Consider the following 13622-nt stretch of genomic DNA (forward strand, 5'->3'; position numbering starts at 1 on the left):
TATTAGTGCTTCATTCCTGTTTATGACTGAATAATATTCCCTAGTATGGATATACCACATTTTGTTTATCCATCTGTCTGTTGATGGACATTTGTTTTTTTCTCGCCTTTTGTTTTGACTATAATGAATAATACTGCTATAAACATTTGTGTACAAGGTTTTGAGTGGACATAACATATATGTTCATTACTCTTGGGTATTTACCTGGGAGTAGAATTGCTAGGTCATATGACAATTGTATCTTTAACTAGTTGAAGAACCACCAAACTGTTTTCCACAGTGACTGTACCATTTTACATTCCCATCAGTAATGTATGAAGGTTTGTTTCTCAAAACCTCACCAATGCTTCTTACTTTTTGATCTAGGCATCTCAGGATATGTTGTAGTTTTGATTTGCATTTCCTTAATAGCTAATGACGTTGAGTGTCTTTTTATGTGCTTGTTGGCCATTTGTATATCTTTGGAGAAATGCCTATTTATATCCTTGCCCATTTTTAAATTGAGTTGTTTGTTGAGTTGTTAGAGTTCTTTGTATAATCTAGATACTAGACCCCTCGCCCCCTTTTGAGCTGAGCTCTGAAGGATAAGTGGAAGTTAACTTGGTCTTGGTGAAGAATCCTGGGAGGACCTTTCTAGGCAGAGAGCAGAGTGTGTACCTTCTCTATTAGTCAGCTCTGGCTGCCATAGCAAAATACCATAGAGTGGGTGGTTTAAACAACAAAAATTTATTTTCTAACATTTCTGGAGGCTGGAAGTCCAAGATTACGTGGCCAGCATAATTGGGTTCTGGTGAGTACTTTCTTTCTGACTTGTAGACTGCTGCCTTATCACTGTGTCCTCCCATGGAAGGAAAGAAAGAGAGAGCTCTATGGCGTCTTTTATATGAGCATTAGTCCTTTCATGAGGACCCCACCCTTACGAACTTATCTAAACCTAATTAGGTCCCAAAGCCTCATCTCCAAATACGATCACACTGTGGGCTAAAGTTTCAACACAGGAATTTGGAGGCAAGGTGAGGGGGACATAAAGATTTAGTCTATAACACCTGCAAAGGCTCTTTGAGGAACAGGGGCATGGTGAGTGAGGCACTGAAGCTAGATCTCTGCCACTGGATCCCAGGGAGCAATGATGAGGCTAGTCTTGGTGAGGCTGGTCTATGTGTGTGTGTTGGGGGAACACAAGAGCCAGAGCATGAAAACCAGTCTTTCTCAATCGTGGTCTTGGATAGCGGAAGATCTTGTAAAAATGCAGACTCTGATTCAGTAAGTCAGAGAAGGGATTGAGATTCTGCATTTCTAGTAAGTTCCCAGGTGATACCAATGTAGTGGCAAAGACATGAAGCCCCAAGGAACCTGCTAAGGATGGTAATATTTGCTAAGAGCTAAGAAAAGTTATGGACTGGTTTTAAAAAGGAGAGTGACAAAATTAAGTTTTTAAAAGATCACTCAAGCTGCTCAGTGGAAAATGTATAGGAACAGGACAAAAAATGGGGGAAAGAATTAGTAGTTGAATTAATTATGGCTAAGTAAATTAAGATCTGTATATTCATATGATGGAATGTTCTGTAAACACAATGGTTATGAAAACATTTTCATGCCATGGAAAAATATTTATAACATAATACTAAATAAGAAACCAGAAATCAAAATTATATACACAGACTGGTTTCAACTTTACTAAACAACATGTGTAAGAAGAGGCAAACACACCAATTTGTTAACAGTGACTCTTGGGAGGTTGGATGATGGGTGATTTTTTTCTTTATTTATGTTTTTCTCTGTATCATTTTTCTATGATTCTCATTCTTGATATTTTATTTGTTTAGATTACTTTCCAAACAACAATCGAAGATTACCAAAGTTATCAAAGACCTAGAGATTTCTATCTGTGAATCTTAAATAAATCTCTACAAAACCACGGCTCTAATACAGTGAATAGAAGCGCTGGTAGAGCTCATTTCCTGGCCCCTCTCACGGTGCCATGCTGTTGCTCCTTGTCAATTTCACACATGCAATTTCTATCCATTCAGAGCTGACAGCTTGGATTTCCCCCTCCATTGTAATAACTGTTCTCTCTCCTGGCTTCCCCAGGCTTGCATTTGGTAACCTTTGCCCTTTTATTTGGTACAAGCCAAAATGCCATCTTTGGAAAACTAATGTACCAGAGAAAATGGTAGCACGAAGCCACATAACCTACTGTTCTTTTCCTTTCTGTTCGTGAAGGTTATTATTAGAGCTCATTTTAGAGAATTTCAAATCCATTCAAAATATCATCGGTTTAAATATTTCTAATGGAAGCAAAGCTTTTGATGTTTGGGTTTAGAAAGCTGCCTGGCCCCTTTAGATTTCAAATTTTCATACATTGGCAAAATTGATCAAAGACTTTATTTTAAGACAGAGAAAAGAGGCAATTTACTTTACCTATAGCTGTTTTGTGTTCTTAACATTATTATTACACTCTCTTTTTCTTTTTGCTGAACCATCTCCTTGTTTGAAGACCTACTTTTTCACTAACATGTAGTGGCTTCACCTCCTTTTTGATCAATGTCTGAGAAGCCATCTGGAAACAATTGAGAGTGACGTCACAAATCCAGCGTTATGATTTCAATGCAGGATCAAAGAATACAAGGGAAAAAGTTGAGGAGTGGAGAAGTTTGATTTAACCTTTAAGCACAGATACCTAACAGGGTAAGATGAGGCAAGAAAAGATGACAAAATGAAAGGATTACTGATGGGCATTAAAGTCAGGGTAGTTGGTTTACCTTGAGATTTAACTTAGTTAATATACTGGCACTGTTTTCTGTATTTATCATGGGGAAAGGGGGAAAAATAATCATCTAGGGAGAGGGCTGACTAGTGATGCCCAAGTTAAAAAGACTTCGCAGCATTGGGTTGGCAGGGTGTCCTGAAGCTAAATGCAGAAACTATAAGAAAAGTCTTAAACTGAGGCTAAAGGTCATAAGCTGGGACAACAGGCCTTGCACTTGGAGGAATTCATACTCTACTGAAGAATTCCTAGACCACTCATGAAAATAACAGATTGCCTGCTCACCAGAGAACACGAAAACTAAAACCAAGCAGCCCTTGGAAAGTAAGCAAATGATTAGAAGGGCACATTTCAAGCAAGTGAAAGGCCAAGAACCCAGAATCTCCATGTGAATGATCCTGAAATTACAGCTAATATAAGACATGGCTTCCATATACTTCTAGAAATTGAGCTCTCAGAACCTGACAGCTTGCTTTGAAGAATATTAGCCCAATCTGGAGAGAAATGTATGTTTCTAGCTGGCTAGAACTGTTCATCTCCTATCTGTGGATTTTAGCCAGAAGGTAAATGAGGTGAGTGAATTTCAGGGAGGGTAATGGTCTGGCAAGGTGTGAGGATTTTCTTTGGAGAAACCAGAGAGCAGCAACTCCCAAATTCTTTTTCTGTTATTTAAACCAACATCCTTGAGTTTTCCATGATTATTCTCAAATACAAATTTATCAATAAGGGTGATGTATTTAAGACATCCTCATGTACCATTTAATTTTACTATCTTTGCAAAATATCCTTCTACCAACAAATTTAGTGATTCATTTAAAAAATCATTATGAGACTGTATGTTCCAATTTCAGTTTGGAAAAGATGGTCATGAAAATATAGACGTTCTTGAACTTCCTTTGGTCACCAAGCTATATGCCCAAAGAGATTTTCCTCTGTATTAGTTACTCTCATCACCAATGAAGTTACTCATCTATTCAGTTGAAGTCAATCTTACATGATACTTAAAATTTTTAAGTATTTGATTTTCTGTTGCCTCTCCTTATTTAGCTATATCTCCCAAATGAGGCCGGGTACAGTAGCTCACACCTGTAATCTTTTTTTTTTTTTTTTTTATTTCAGCTCATCATGGGGGTACATAAGTTTAGGTCATATACATTGTCCATGTCCCGCCCATCCCCCCGAGTCAGAGTCCCAAGCGCGTCCGTTCTCATTCTCCAGACAGTGCGCCTGGCACTCATCATGTAGTCATACCTCCATCCCCTCCCCCCGCCACCTCCCCGGGTGTGCACCTTCAAGCATGACCATTCCCCAGAGGGTGTGCAACGCACTCGTCATGTAGGCATACACCCATCCCCTCCCCCCACCCCCCATCCCAGTCTGATATCCAATTGGTATCCTTCCCCGATGTACATTTAGGTGATGATCAGGGAAACCAGTTTTCTGGTGAGTACATGTGATGCTTGTTTTTCCATTCTTTGGATACTTCACTTAGTATAATGGGTTCCAGCTCTCTCCAGGAGAACCAAAGAGATGTCGTATCATCGTTATTTCTTATAGCTGAGTAGTACTCCATGGTATACATATACCACAGTTTACTAATCCATTCGTCACACGTGTAATCTTAGCACACTGGGAGGCCGAGGCAGGAGGGTCGCTTGAGCTTAGGAGTTCAAGACCAGTCTGAGCAAGGGTAAGATCCCATCTCTAATAAAAATTAGCTGGGCAGTCCTAGCTACTAGGAAGGCTGAAGCAGGAGGATTGCTTGAGCCCAGGAGTTTGAGGTTGCTGTGAGCTAGGCTGACACTCTAGCCTGGTCAACAGAGTGAGACTCTGTCTCAAAAACAAAACCAAAAACAAACTCAAAAAAAAAAATCTCCCAAATGAGACATCAATAGAATCTTATTATTAAAAATATTTGTTTTTTTAGAGACTCCAACTCCTGGGCTCAAGTGATCCTCTTGCCTCAGCCTCCCGAGTAGCTGGGACTCCAGGCATGCACCAACACACAGGGCCCAGAATCTTATTTTTGAAAGAGCAAAAAAATAGTGGTTATTATGGAATAAAATAACATTAAGAAGGAACACACCCAATTCTGCTGCCCACGATTTGATGTGAGAATTTTTTATACTAAGTATTTTATTATATGCTGTTGCCAATGTATATAAAATAATTACCCTTGTGAAATAAAAATTCATGAAAATTCAGAGAGATAAATGTTAAGGACTGAAAAAGTAGAAGTTTGTATATTACAGCACTTGTGTTATAGGGATAAGCTTCTGTACAGACTTCAAATTTAGCTCTCTTTTGAATATTCATTGGTTCATGAGAAGTGGTTTGGGAAATCTTTAAAAGATTCATTTTACTACAAAAAGGAATAGACTTTCTGGGGTCTGAAGGGATCTGTACTTGAAGTTTGTCCAGTTAGCAAGGGATCACGTTGAGCATTCTGAGGACAGAATTGTTTCAAGTTTACAGCTGCCTGGGAAACCTCCTTGCAGTTGAGCCCAGCCTCCAGGCCTGCAGCCAGGGCCCTTGAACCCCTTTCTTTAGAGTGGTGATGCTGGAGGAACCAGATATGGTCCACGAGAGAGCCAGGCTGACTTCTGGATTGGTGGGTTGTGAGTCTATGGTGCCAAATCGCAGGGCAGTGCAAGGCCTTGGTGTGAGAATTTTTAATGCTCAAAGAGACACGACTCACATGCCCCCACTCCTACACCAATGGAAGTTCACAAACAGATCTCTGCAGCCTTCTTCTTAGCCTGGTTAAGGCTTCAGGATCCTTCTCAACACAGAACTCTAGGAGCTACTAACAGCTGATAGGAGTTTGCACTTGAGTTCAAAAAGCGTTTGCTACCCTGGCTTTAGACAAAGAACATTTCACTCTTGTTGATAATTTTGGAGGATATATGTGATTTTATTTAGAAATGGAATGGTTTCATATTTCCTTAGCACAATTATAAATTTATAGACAAGACATCCCCAGTTTACAAATATCCCATTTGTATGTTGTTTAAAACTCATAACCTATGAAAACAGCAGTTGGGAGTGGGTAGACAAGACAAGTAGATAGAGTATGTTTACCTATTTCTGCAAAACACTTAAGAACCAAATCTTGTAGAGTGTGATGCTTCTGGCTTCAACTTGCTTCTTCATCATGTATTAAGCTGTGTAGCTTCCCTTTTTAAAGCCTCGTTCCTTCATTTGTAAAATGGAGTTGTTTTCAACATTAAATGTGATAGCTTAGGCAAAAACACTCCACTTAGTACGTAGTGCATACTAAACCCTCTGTAAGTGTTAACTTTGATTTAACAGTGAGGGTTATTTCTATTCCTGGTGAAATAAAGAAAATCCTAGCCAATTCTAAACTTTTTAAAAAATAAGATCCTTGGCAACTTTAATTTTCCTAATTAGACACCACCTGGATATCAGAGTGTGCTAATGCAATGCAGGTGGTACAAAAGAAAGTACATTAAAAAGTAGAAACCATTGGCCCTTGGCGGGCTTGGTTTTGAACAAATTATTGAGCAAGTTATTTAACTTTTCTGGATTCTAAGTTGCTCACATGTCAAGTTGTGATTCTAAGATGTTACGATATTAGACGGAATTATTTTAGAGGGATTTGGAAATTGGGAAGTAAGTGAACTAAGTCCTCATCTCCTTACTCCATAGTTGCCCTCCTCCGATTCCCTTCCTCTCCCTTTCCAGGCATGAGCCCTCCCAGCCACGCCCATACTCAGAGTATCTACCCAAGTCAGGCCGATTCAAGTCTAGTCTGCATTAAGTTAAAATCTACATGCGAACCCAAGAGAAATGAAAACCTAGGTCCACACAAAGATTTGTACACATATGTTCATAGCAGCATTACACATAATAGGCAAAAGATGGAAGCTACCCAAATGTCCATCAACTGCTGAGCGGATAAATAAAATGTGGTATATCCATACGGTGCAATATTAATTGGCCATAAAAAAGAACAAAGTAATGATATGTGCTACAACATGGACAAACCTTGAAAACATCATGCTTAAGTGAAAGAAGCCGAACACAAAAGGACAAATATGGTAGGATTCCATTTATACAAAATATCCAGAATAAACAAGTCCATACAGACAGAAAGTAGATTAGTGCTTGTCAGCTGTTAGGGGAGGGGGAAGTGGGGAATTACTGCCAATGGGTGTGAAGTTTCTTTTGAGGGTGATGAAAATTTTCTAAAATTGATTGGGATGATGGTTGCACAACTTTGTGAATATACTAAATAAGTTGCACATTTTAAATGGATAAATTGTATGGTATGTGGGCTATATCTCAATAAAGCTGCAATTTTAAAAAAATTCTATTTGAAAGATAAAGAAGACAAGATAGTGACTCATTTGGCTTCTGGGTGAGTCTCTAAAGAACTTCCTGTGATACAAAACAAGCTTGTCTACAAGGGTCTGGAAGTCAGCATTGAGTCAGGGAATCTTCTGTTAAGGACAAAAGAAATAATTTCTTAGACAAAAACAAGACAAAGAGAGTATCAGCAACTGAATTTTGTAATAGGATAGGTGGCAAATCGAAACTTTCACTGTAAAAATTAAGGTGACTAGCCTAACGTATCAGTATCACGTATTGTTAGTTTTTCCCTAGAGATAAATAAAAATAAATCTGCTTTGAGGATTCTGACCATTTACATTTGCTTCTCACTAAATTTAAATTTTCAGAATACTTTATTGAAAGTTTCTAAAGACAAACTTCTCTACCAGTAAGACCAACCCAAGTAATCTTCAAATTTATAAGGCAAGGGTTAATCACCTTTCCTCTCCAGAGACACAAACACCAAAGGCTGGACCTTGGACTTCTGTTTTAGAGTTTCGTTTTGTTTTGCAAACCTACCTTACAGATTCATATTAACCCAATTTTACCTATATAAATATAGCAGGTAGTTAGGAATCAACTATTCGTTAATATTAAGTTTCTATAATTTTTACCACTAGCTTTGTTTTGACTATTTCACACTATGCACAGGGAAGGGAAACCTTACCTACAGTGGCTAAGAACAACCACAAAAACCTCCTCAGAAACAAAGGAAGATCAAGACAAACATTGAGAAATACGGAGCTCACAGATTACTTTTACTGTCCCTTTTCTCAAGACAGCTAGAGACAGAAGTGGGTTGGGGAGGACCCCATGCGCGGTACGAGCTGTGAGGCACTGTCAGCTCCTGATGATTGAGGGAACCTGGATCACGTCTGTCCACTTCAGCTGGTGATGTGAGAAATCTCCCATCCTTAGGAATGTTGCCACTGCAGTCTCTGCCTCTCTGCTCATCCTGAGGAAGATATGTGGGCCTATAGCACCCAGAGCCCTGTGCATAGTTTCCTCTTCCTAAGGCAGAAGGGGCTCCAAGTACAGAATGTGCATGTGTGTGTGTGTGTGTGTGTGTGTGTGTGTGTGTGTGTGTAAAGGAGCCTGAAATAGGGAATGAATTGGAATGAGATCATAGCTATTTATGTTGGAGGAGCAATTTTAATAGAAATTGTGAAAGATTTCAGCAGTTAAAGTGAAGAGAGAAGATCAACAAGAACAGACACAGAAATGGGAATGGGTAGGTCTTTCATGGGGATTTTCTGGAGAGTCCAGCCCAGGTAAGCTCTGTTGTAGAATAAGCTGTTTTGGGCACTTTCTTCCTACAGTTTCCAACAAAGCCCCGATGCTGCCCAGAGCAAGCATTTTGCTACAGGCAGAGAAGAGGAAGTGGCCCCTGCAAGTGAGAGACAGTGGGAAGGAAGGATATGGGACTTCTGACAGAGAGATGAAACAGCAAGAAGTGAGCTACTCTCTTATTTTTATTATGGCAAAATACACAAAACATGCCATTTACCATTTTAACCATTTTAAAGTGTACAATTCAGTGGCATTAAATACATTCACAAGGTTGTGCTATCCCAATATCTAGTTTCAGAAAATATTCATCACCCCCAAAAGAAACCCTGAACTCAGTAAGCGGTCACTCCCCATCACTTCTTTCCTGCAGGCCCCAGAACTGCTTTCTGTCTTCAGGGAAACTTGTGTGTGAATGCTGACAGCAGCACTATTCACAATAGCCGAAGGTAGAACCACCCCAAATATTCATCAGCAAATGAACGGATAGACCAAATATAGTATATCCATCAGTAGGATATTACTCAGCCACAAAAAGAATGAAGTGCTACTGCTAATGGGCATGAGGTTTCTTTTTGGAGTGATGGAAATGTTCTAAAATTGATTGTGGTGACAGTTGTACAACAGTTTGTGAATATACTAAAAATCCATTCACTTTAAATGGTTGAACTTCATGGTACATGCATTATACCCCAATAAAGTAGTTTAAAAAGGAAATAAAAGAATGAAGTAGTGACATATACTACGACATGGATGAACACAGAAAATATTATTCTTTTGTTCTACTCCTGGGTAATCTACTTAGCACCATTCAGGGTGTCAGATACTCCAGCTATAAAACCCAGAGAAGCAACCTTGCTTCCGCATAAGTTTATTTTAAGAACTTGAATTGTTTTGTCAAAGTGCTTTAAAAATTCCGAAAAACAGGCAGTAATTTAGGGATTTGTGGGTATTGGGAAAAATAAATCATGAGGGTAGTCATTCCTTCCTTTTTAATTTTATTTTTCCTTTTTAAATTTTTATGACTCATCTTTCCTTGCCACCTCACCTCTCCTCTCTGTTTGTTCCTGCCCTCCTTGTCTTTTGTATACCAACCCGGCTGGCTCTCCTTTCTTTGAACTTGCTTTGTGATATTTCCCCTTGCCTTGGTTCAAGGTACACACCTTGTATACCTAGTATCCCGCCCAGTGTCTGGTATACAGTAGGTATTCAATAAATGTCAACTGGAAAGATGGAAGACCAATGAGAGAGCAGATAAAGCCCGTGTTCTGCAGCTGGAAGTCACTGAGCAGGTAGACACAGAAGCCAGTTCCATCTCTCCAGCTGCACTTTCCCCAAACTCCAGATCCTCCTCTGGAACGACTGTCTTTGTTCACACTCCTGAAGCCCTCCAAACTCTTATGTCAGTTCTTACCTCCTCTTCATATTTTTGTGCCACCTGGGAATAAAGACTTTATCCTCATTCGTCTTCATATTTCCTATAGTCCTTCATAACATTCATTTCACTGGATTACTTAGAGAATCTACAAAATAAAATAAAACCTTAAATAATCTCCCCTTTCAGGCCTAGAAAAAAATACTCAATACCTTTGTGGAGCTTTCTGAGATACGCCCAGAAATTCCATCCCTGTACTGGCCTCTCCATAGTACTTTATATTCTTCTTCTAAGGCAGCCAGAAAGTTTCGGTTTAATGTTGCCCTGTGGTATTGTGAGGTCCTTTAAGGCAGGGATGACTCAATATCTATTTATTGATTGAATAAATAAATGAATGGATTGTACTAATGCTAATTTTGCTTTAATGAAGATGGGACAGGCTCCATCAATGATAAAAGAATTTGATAATGAAACAAATCATTGAAATAAGCTTTGAAGAAATGCCCTTTGTCTCATTTGGGAAGTCAGAATTTTATAGTGTAGTTTAGTAACTGTATTTTCATAAAAGTGATTTTAATTTCCCTTTACTTTTATCACAATTCTGTGTACACGGAGTTTAAGGAGCCAGATAGATAGTTCTGTAAGGTATGTTATGAAAAATACCAGTTCACTCTGCCTTTCTCCAGATTTCCCTTCTCAGTAGCAAACACTTCCAATTCTTTCAGTGATTTTTAAATTTACCTTTGTAATTCTAAACTCCATGATTTTCCTGCTATTTCTGACTTTTGGTGTAGGTACTGTATCTCCCTCTGTAGAAGACGACGGAGCTCTCTTTCCTCCTTTCACCCCACACGTACACTTTACATTTTTTCATCCTCCCAACATTGTGTTACAATTTTGATTACATCGGTATTCAGTGTTCATATTATTAAAACGACATGAGTGTAAATGCTATATTCACAGCAAACCATGTATTGAGTAATTCTCAATTTTCCCATCTGTACGTTTTGTTTTCTCTGAAGAAAATAATTGTCTTATTTTTATTTGCTTCATTTTCTTTGTCCTTTTCCATAATTCAACTCCAAGGCCAGTCATTTGTCTGAATTTCACGGTATGAGGAAATTAATAACCTGAACATCTAGAAGAGTCAGTGGCACAGGGAACAGCACGAGGGGATGAACCACACACTGGAGACCTCAGACAGACCAGCTCTTCTCTCCTTTGTGTCTTGAAGAAATCTCCGTCAGAGTCCTGGGCGCTGAGCCTGTCTGGCCTGCTGGACGGCTTGCCAGGGCAGAGCTGCCACCCTGGGCCACCTCTCTTCACCCTCCTGCCGATTCCTTTCACCTCTCTTTGTGTGACGTCTGTCTATTGTATCCCATTGCTTCTTTTTTCCTGTGTAGCTTCCTTATTTTGGGGCTGTATATCCTCCAGTTTTCAGAGAAAGGGTGCATGCATGCCAGGTAAACTTTTTGAGACCTTGTGTGTCTGAAAATGTCTTTCTCGGCCTTCTGACTGGATCTGTAGTTTTGGCTGGGGTGGAAGTCTAGGTAGGAAATACTTTTCCTTCAGAAGTTTGATGGAATCGCTCCGTTGTAATCTTGCTTCGAGTGTACAGATTAAGAATCTAAAGTCATTCTGATCCTTGATTCGTTACATGTGATCTGTTTTCCTCTCAAAAGCCTTTTCCCCCCCTCAGTGATGAGCAGACACTTGAGGGTTTGCTTTTTTCTTAGTGATCTGAAATTTCACAGGGTCTGTCATCCACTGTGTGAGGCGTTCAGTGGACTCTTTACCTTGGGAAACTCATGTGCTTCAGTTCTCTGAAATTGCCTTGAACACTTTTGTTAACGATACCTTCACCTGTTTCTTGGCTTTCACTTTCTGGACCTCTTGGACTAGTCCTCGTTCATTCCCTTATACTTTTACTCCTATTTTTCATCTCTTTCATGCTTTGCTTTACTTTTGCTTTATGCAAGATTTATCTTTTTTCTCTTCATGGAACATATATATATATATGCATAATTTCTGTAAACAGATTTTTAATTTCTAACAGGTTAAGAGGTTTGCTTTTTTGTTTTCAGAATCTCTTTTTGAAGAGCACCCTGCTCTCCTTACGATTACAATATTTTCTCTGATTTCTTTGAGAATATCAATTATAGTTGTATTTTTTTAAACTTTTCTTCCCCTACTTAGTGTCTGCTTCCACCAAGTTCTTTGTGGATTTGGTCTTATGTTTACCTGTCACGTTTGTGGCTTTCCTCAGATGTCTGCAATTGCCATCTGAGGAAGAATGTGCAAGAGTGGGGTGGCAGAAGCACTGGTACATGGGGGAAGTTTGTCAAATGTGCTTACTCTCGGTTGATCTGGCCTGGCCATTTCTTGGGTGGGTAGTCTCAATATGAATATTTCCAAGGCTTCATTCTTGTGTTAGTTGGAATCTAAAAGATGACTTCAGTCTTCTGCTTGTTTTGGGGCCTGAGATGTTCAGAGGATGGAAGGTCTCAGCTCCACCCATCTGCAGCCCTCCAGTCTCTGGGTCCTCCACAGAGATCATAGCTCTAGTCTGCTGCCAGGGTGGGATGAGGTGGAGGTATTGGCTGTCGGATGTCAGGGAGTGGACCGGTCCGAACTTCTCTCCAGACTTTCAACTGTCCTTCCTATGTCAGGTCTCTCCCTCCATCCCACTTCCAGAAATCCCCAGTGCCACCAATTCCCAAGCCTTTGGGGGATTTTGTGGTGTAAATCAGGTTTCTCTTCTGCTTTCCCCTCTGCTGGCTCAGGATTCAACTGCTTTGAGTCTGATAAATCTTTTGCTACTCACTCATCTCTTTGCTTTCCAGCTTCTAAAATTTGGTTATTCTTGTCTTCCTTCCTGTTCTCTACAGTTTTGCTGATTTGTGCATTATGGAAAATCCCTTTATTCTAGTGAAGTTTCCAAAGGGATCAAAGTAGATACAGGTGTTCGCATCACCATCTTTTTCAGAATGTAATTATTGCATATTCTATGAAGTACCTAATACAATTCTATGCCAAAAATCCTTGCACAAATATATATGTGTGTGGATTTAAAGTTGACTGAGAAAGGATTGAGGTGGGTGTGATAAAATATAAACTGGCAAAGTAAAGAATGCTGATGTTGGAAGAAAAGCACAGTAGTAGGAATGTCTCCAGAGTACATTTAAATTAACAATAGTAGTTAATGTTTAATTAGTGTTTATTATGTACCATATATTCTTTAACACATTCTATACTTATTAACTTATATAATCCTCAAAAAGCTCTATGAAGTAAATGCTACTATTATTCCCATTTTGTAGATAAGGAAACTGAGGCACCGGTTAGTAATTTGCCTAAGTTTGTACAGTGATGTTCAGCGGCAGAGCTGTGGTTAGAAATGTGTCCAAGAAAAGAAAAGCCACCCATATGGATAAGTACTCACATTCACACAGTACATAATGCCAACATTTATGCTGAGGGTTTAATTCATTATTTCTTTTAATTCTTATGACCACACATAGAATAAATCTCACTGTACTTCCACTTTATAGATGAGGAAACTAAGGCTTAGAGGAGTAAACTTCCCCAATTCCTCTTCCTAGGAAGCAATGCACCCAGACTTTGGATCCAGGTTTTATTTCATCTCTCATGTTTCATTGGCCAGAGTTGGATTATATACTTCTCCCTAAGCCAGTCACAGTCAAGGGGAATGTGGCTCCGATGACTGGCTTGGGCCAATCAGGATTTGCTTGTGAGCCACATGAGGTAGAGGGGGACATCCGCACAAAACCGGGGGTAGGTTGGCAAGGAAGAAGGGGATATTGACTGTTGAGCAGACAA

General features: G+C 39.4%; 1 pseudogene; it reads right to left on the bottom strand.

The window, feature by feature from the left end:
• Positions 1-5129: 5129 nt before the first annotated feature.
• On the bottom strand, positions 5130-6434 carry LOC123644419 (annotated as a pseudogene).
• Between the last annotated feature and the right edge of the window lie 7188 nt (positions 6435-13622).

The sequence above is a fragment of the Lemur catta genome, chromosome 9 (assembly GCF_020740605.2).
Source record: "Lemur catta isolate mLemCat1 chromosome 9, mLemCat1.pri, whole genome shotgun sequence".
NCBI lineage: Eukaryota > Metazoa > Chordata > Mammalia > Primates > Lemuridae > Lemur > Lemur catta.